Source organism: Pelophylax lessonae (assembly GCF_965119305.1).
Source record: "Pelophylax lessonae genome assembly, chromosome: 3".
Classification (NCBI taxonomy): Eukaryota; Metazoa; Chordata; class Amphibia; order Anura; family Ranidae; genus Pelophylax; species Pelophylax lessonae.
The window spans coordinates 89,775,046-89,781,045 of NC_138770.1; the positions used below are offsets into that span (position 1 = coordinate 89,775,046).

Sequence of the window (6,000 nt, forward strand, 5' to 3'; positions counted from 1 at the left end):
TCCTGTCCTCCTCTCTGCTGTGGGGTGAAGGGAGACAAGCCTCTCCGTGGCTGCAGGGAGAAGCGCAAGATCTGGGGAAGGAGTTCTGTCCTCCTCTCTGCTGCTGAATGCTGAGACAAGGTAGGGTGCAACAGCTACAGGCAGGGCCGCTGATAGGAGGGGACCACCAGTCCTCTTGTAGGGGGCCTGAGCACACAGGGGGGCCCACACAGAGAGGGGGATTAGTGATGGACAACAAATACAGAAATATTCCTTCAGCACCTGAATCTGATCTCTGTCCCTCTCCCTGCTATCAGCTTTTATCTGCTGAGAAAGAGACAGTTGTCCCTCCCTAATCCCCCTCCCTGTGCGCCCCCTCCCAGCAGTGGCTCTAATGTTAGCTCTGCTCCTGAGTTTATCTGTAACTTTGTTTCTCTCCTGCTGTCTCTCTGATCCCTGAGCTCCAACTGCTCAGCCTGTATATTTTTTCATCTCATCTTCATTTTTTTTTTATTAACATAGTTTTTTCTTTTAGATTTAGCAGGAATTATGTGAGTTATCTTATATTTGTGTCTGCTAATAGTGATTTTGTTGTAATTTTAGCTAAATATATCTTTAATATTTTCTTGGGGGGGCCCTGCCAGGTAGTCTGTAAGGGGCCCCGCGATTTCTAACAGAAGCCCTGGTTACAGGAGAGGTGTAAGGGCCACGTGAAATGGCCTGGAGGGCCAGATTCAGCCCACGGGCCTCGAGTTTGACAAATATGGCCTAATGGCTTAAATAAAAGCTTTCTCAGCTGCAATACTTACCTCCACTTTGGCATTGTCCCATGCAGATTCAACCGCTCTCCGTGGACAGCAAACATTTATAGAGAAAGGGGTCTATTTATAAGCTTTGCTGTCTGAATGTCTCAGTATCTGCACAGTGTATTGTGTCAAATATGGTCCATCTAGTGCCTGTAATAGGGTATTTTCCTGAAATACTCCAACCATCACTTCTAAGGGCTGGTAAGTGGTCACAAAACTTTTGCCGTTGGCTTTGGATATTTTTTACCTGGAATCACTAAAAGTTATGTTGGCTAATTATTTGTTAAATCATAACTAGACTGATGGCCCTGATATGCATTCATCAGTGAAGATAAGCTGGGTTTGTAATATGAGTTCATATGATGAGTCCAAATTCATTTATTGGTGTGCATTGTTTTTTAGTACAAATCAATACATTACTATGGACTGGTGCTCCTTCCATTAGTGATGATTTTTACTGGTGATATCATTCAAAGCTCAATAGAGTTGGGGAGGGTTAACCACTTCTGCACTGCTCACTAGAGCTGTACTGCGGCAAAGTGGCTCGATAACGTCTGGCGACGTAGACCTACGTCACCAGACATTCCCCTCTCTCGGCAGTGCGTGCCGCGCCGGAGGCTCGCCCCCGCTGTATTCAGTCACAGCGGGAGTCGGGCCAGGGGAGGAGCGGCGGCGATCGCCGCTGCTCTTCCCCGATCGTCGGGGAATCGAGTGTGGAGATCCGCCTGCTTATGTAAACACAAGCGGGCGGATCTCCTAAGTGACAGGCAGGGTCAGATTGCAGGATTCAGCATAGCTGAATATGCGATCTGTCCCTGTGTCACTCAGTCACCTCCCCCCACACATGTTAGGAAGCACCAGGCATACATTAACCCCTCCCTCTCGAATAAAATTAACCCCTTCCCTGCCAGTGTCATTTTTACAGTAACAGTGCATATGTATAGCACTGATTACTGCAGTAATGTCACTGGTACCCCCAAAAGTGTCAAAAATGTCAGTCAAGGGTCCGATCTGTCCGCCGCAATGTCGCAGTCCCGCAAAAAAAAAAAAAATCGCAGATCGCCGCCATTACTCGTAAAAAAAAAAAAAACACCAAAAATGACAGAAATCTTTCCTTTAGTTAGTAAACGCAATAACTTTTGTGCAAACCAATCAAAATACGCTTATTGCAATTTTTTTACCGAACATAGGTAGCAGAAAACAAATTGGCCAAAAATTTAAAAAAATTTTGATTTTTACATTTTTTTGGGGGGGAATTTCATATAAAAAAATGTGAAAAATATTGTTATTTTTTTCAAAATGTACGCTCTTTTTTTTTTTTTATAGCGCAAAAAGTAAAAATCGCACAGGTGATCAAATACCACCAAAAGAAAGCTCTGTTTGTGGGAAAAAATGACGTAAATTTAGTTTGGGTACGGCGTCGCACGACCGCGCAATTGTCAGTTAAAGTCGCACAGTGCCAAATCGCAAAAAGTGGCCCAGACGTAAGACAGCAAAATCCTCCGGTGGTAAAGTGGTTAAATCCCCTTAACAAAATGGCAACCACCCCAATGTATCTAATGTAACTAGCTTTTAAAGTAAGGTGCACATGAAAGGGCTTTCCACCACTATATGACTTTTATTGATGTGTCTCACTGGGGAAATTTGCCTTCAGTTCCTGTAAACCCAATGAGAAATGAGAGGAAATTTCTCCAAAGTGAGGAAATGTCATCTTACAGCAGGGTTTCTCAACTAGGGTTCCACCAGAGGTTGCTAGGGGTTATGCAATGAGCAATTTCTGCCTTACAGATAAGTTCCCGCTGACACCATTGATCTTTTTAGCTATATGTAAGGGGGTAATTCTTCCCATTGACCATCACACTAATGCATTATGAGCTTTATATACCATTTATTGTAGCAGGGGATCTCTGAGACAAGAAAGTTATCTCAAGGGTTCCTCTGTGTTGAAAAGGTTGAGAAAGGCTGTCCTGGACAATTGTGTCCAGAGAAAAAGTCCCTGTTAAAAGATTTCCCCTCTATTCCTGTTATAGAGACAAATCAGAATTGAAAAACACTTTCTGCAAATGTTAGTTGCCTTGCAATTAGGCTTACTCACTGGGTTCATTTTTTCTGGGTCACTAATCAGGAAAGTCAGTGAAAAGTCATAAGTAATTATTTGTATATTTGTTCCAAGTCAATAGCAATTAAAACAAGAAGAGCAGTATTACAACTAATCAATTAACATTTTCAGATGTCAAAAATCACATCCTTGTGTATCCTCTCTGTAAAGCTTTCTTTTAAAGTATATCTAAATTTTTTATTGCTGTCACCTTTCTCTCACCTGGGAGATACACACTCTCATTGTATCACCTGGTGATCATTATCACTGGGACTCACGATGCAGATAAATCCTACATTTTGAGGGTCACCAAAGAAGAAAATGAGATCTTCCAATGGGAAATATTTTTTCCAGAAACAGCAGTCTAGGAGGAGATTACCCCTCACTTTGGAGAAATTTCTTACGTTCCATTTTGTCTCTGGGACATGGATGAAGGTAAATCTCCCCAAAGCTGCATATAATTTTATTCTAAATCAAGGGTCTCCAAACTTTTGAAACAAAGGGCCAGTTTACTGCCCCTCAGACTTGAGGGGGCAGGACAGTGGCCAGTGGGAGTCTAAAATGGTGTCAGTGGGAGAAATGGTGCACCATCTTTGGTGTCAGTGGGAAGAATAGTGCCTGATTGTTGGTTTCAGTTGGAGGAATTGCACCTCATCACTGGTGTCTGAGGGAGGAATTGCCCCTTGTCATTAATGTTAGTGGGAGGAATAGTGTCTCATAATTAATGTCAGTGGGAAGAATAATGCCCCATCATTGGTGTCAGTGGAAGGACTAGTGCCCCATCATTGGTGTCAGTGGGAGGATTAGTGCCCCATCATTGGTGTCAGTTGGAGAAATAGTGCCCCATTATAGGTGTCATTGGGAGGTTTAGTGCCCCATCATTGGTGTCAGTTGGAGAAATAGTGCCCATTATAAGTGTCATTGGGAGGATTAGTGCCCCATCATTGGTGACAGTGGGAGGAATAGTCCCTCATCGTTGGTATCAAGTGGGAGGAATTTTGCCTTGAATGCCAGATACAAGCAAGCAAAGGGCTACATCTGGCCCGTGAGCTGCAGTTTGGAGGACACTGTTCTAAATTAAGTAAAAACATTTTTTTTGCTTTAGATGCATTTTAAGAGAGAAAAAAATGGTGCCCGAACTAGTGAGCACAAAGACCTGCAGATAGAACATTAGACATCTCCCTTTACAACACTATGCTTTTATGGCAAACCTAAACCTGTGCTCACATTTTATCTTTACAGCTCTTCTTAGTACTTAAGAATATTCTGAAAACATCAAGAGATGTATCCAAATTTCCCAGTTGAGACAGCAGTATCTCTATCAGTCTTTTCTCAACTATACTATACGTAGTCATTTTTAGTAGGGGTTCCCTGAGCCCCGAAAGCTATTTCAAGGGTCCCTCTTTTGGCTCGTTTCCACTGAGCTTTCTGGTACGGTTCGGTACGGTACGCTATTTATGCCATTTCCATTATGAATGGTACCCTAATTCCGAACCATACCACTTTTTGGTACCCTTTCGTTGGGGTACCAAGCACATTAGTACCGTACCAACAGGGTGGAGCTACACTCTGCAGAACTTTGATTGGTTGACAGAGAATCGTCTATCACAGCTTTCCTGCTACACCACGCCTAACATGAAAGGGTACTATTGGCAGTGGAAATGTAATGTGTACCGTACCACTCAGTGGAAACGAGGCATTAGTTGAAAAGGTTGGGAAAGGCTGATTTAAAGGTTTACATCCTCACTGGCCCAAACATAAGGGGTTACTTTTCCACTGACCACCAGTGTGGTAGTGGTTGTGTGGGGGTTAGCTTGTAAAACAAAGACTAAAACAAAGACTACAGTTTTCACAGTCTGTTTTTTTGGTGGCCGATATTCATTTTAAGATTACTGTTGTCTTATATAGCCAGGGAATGTTGTAAAATGATCTGCTCTGTTTCTTTCTAAAACTTTCCAATCATGGTCATTTACCCTGAGCTGTAGATCTAATCATTTTTATCATGGCTTTCTTGAGGCCGGGTTCACACTGGATTGCAGAGCGGCTCGCAGCAGTAGGTCTGGTGCGTCCTGTTCACCGTTTCAGGTCCGATTTCGGTCCAAATGTTTGGCTGAATTCGGAACTTGAAATGGACCAGAAGACAGACACAAATTTCCTACAAACTGCCCGCAGCTGTCCCGGGTTGTGTGAACCAGCTCCATTGAGAGACGGTCACAGTCTCCTGACATGTGAATTGGATGCGGGGAATCCAATCGCTCCAGTGTGAACCCAGTCTAAGACTTTAAAATAAAGGTTCCTCCAGAGTAAAAATGTTGAGAAAGGCTGATCTATACTATCAGTGAACAAACATGTAAAGTTTGAAGGCACCTACCTGATAACTCTTCAGTTTCCAAAGAAGTGTAAGAGATAATCTGATCTCACACAGGTTTATAAGTATGTACGAAAACTCCTGAATATATAACTGCCAAAACAATGCTATCATTGATTTAGCTATTGATGTAAAGCGTTGCGTAACTGACCTATGTGGCTTAAATGATTTATGTAATTCAACTCAGATCACCAATTAAAAAAAATTTCCACCATTGATTGTCCTCTTGTTAAGCTTTTCTTATGAGTAATAAGGGATGCTCTATGTGGTTTCTTGGAAATGATAACAAAAATAGAGGAAGGCGTAAAGAACACACCTGGGAAAAGATCCATCCAACAAAAGCCTTGGGCAATAGGATTAGTGATGGTGAAATTGCAATAACTAATTGTTACCCTTTTTTCAGGATAGCCCTGTTGAGAATAAAACAAGAGATCAAACATAGTGAAAAGATTCTCAACACTGATAATTCAGTGAACAATGCCCTATTGACATGTCAAAATACGTGTGGAAATCCAGCAGTGGGATCTGTTAGTTCGTGCTCCCTTAACTGTAATCTGTACCATTCCGCTAAAGGGCATATATAGCCATTTTTTAAAAATTTTAGTTTTGGATTACGAAGGGAAGGATTAGAACCAGTATCACATTTTTATTTATTTTTTCAAAACAGTGAGATTTATTAAATTTGCAACATAATACAACAAAATAAAATAAAAGAACTGTGCAAGTGCAGAAAATGCTCTTCAAAACAC

General features: G+C 42.0%; 1 protein-coding gene across 1 annotated transcript in view; it reads right to left on the minus strand.

Annotated features, from left to right (window-relative positions):
* Positions 1–5,322, minus strand: part of LOC309548880 (cysteine-rich venom protein tigrin-like) — a 52,815-nt gene extending 47,493 nt beyond the window's left edge. The window contains exon 1 of the mRNA XM_082248810.1: positions 5,255–5,322. The gene's annotated coding sequence lies outside the window, so the exon portion shown is untranslated. The remainder of the gene's footprint in view (positions 1–5,254) is intronic.
* Between the last annotated feature and the right edge of the window lie 678 nt (positions 5,323–6,000).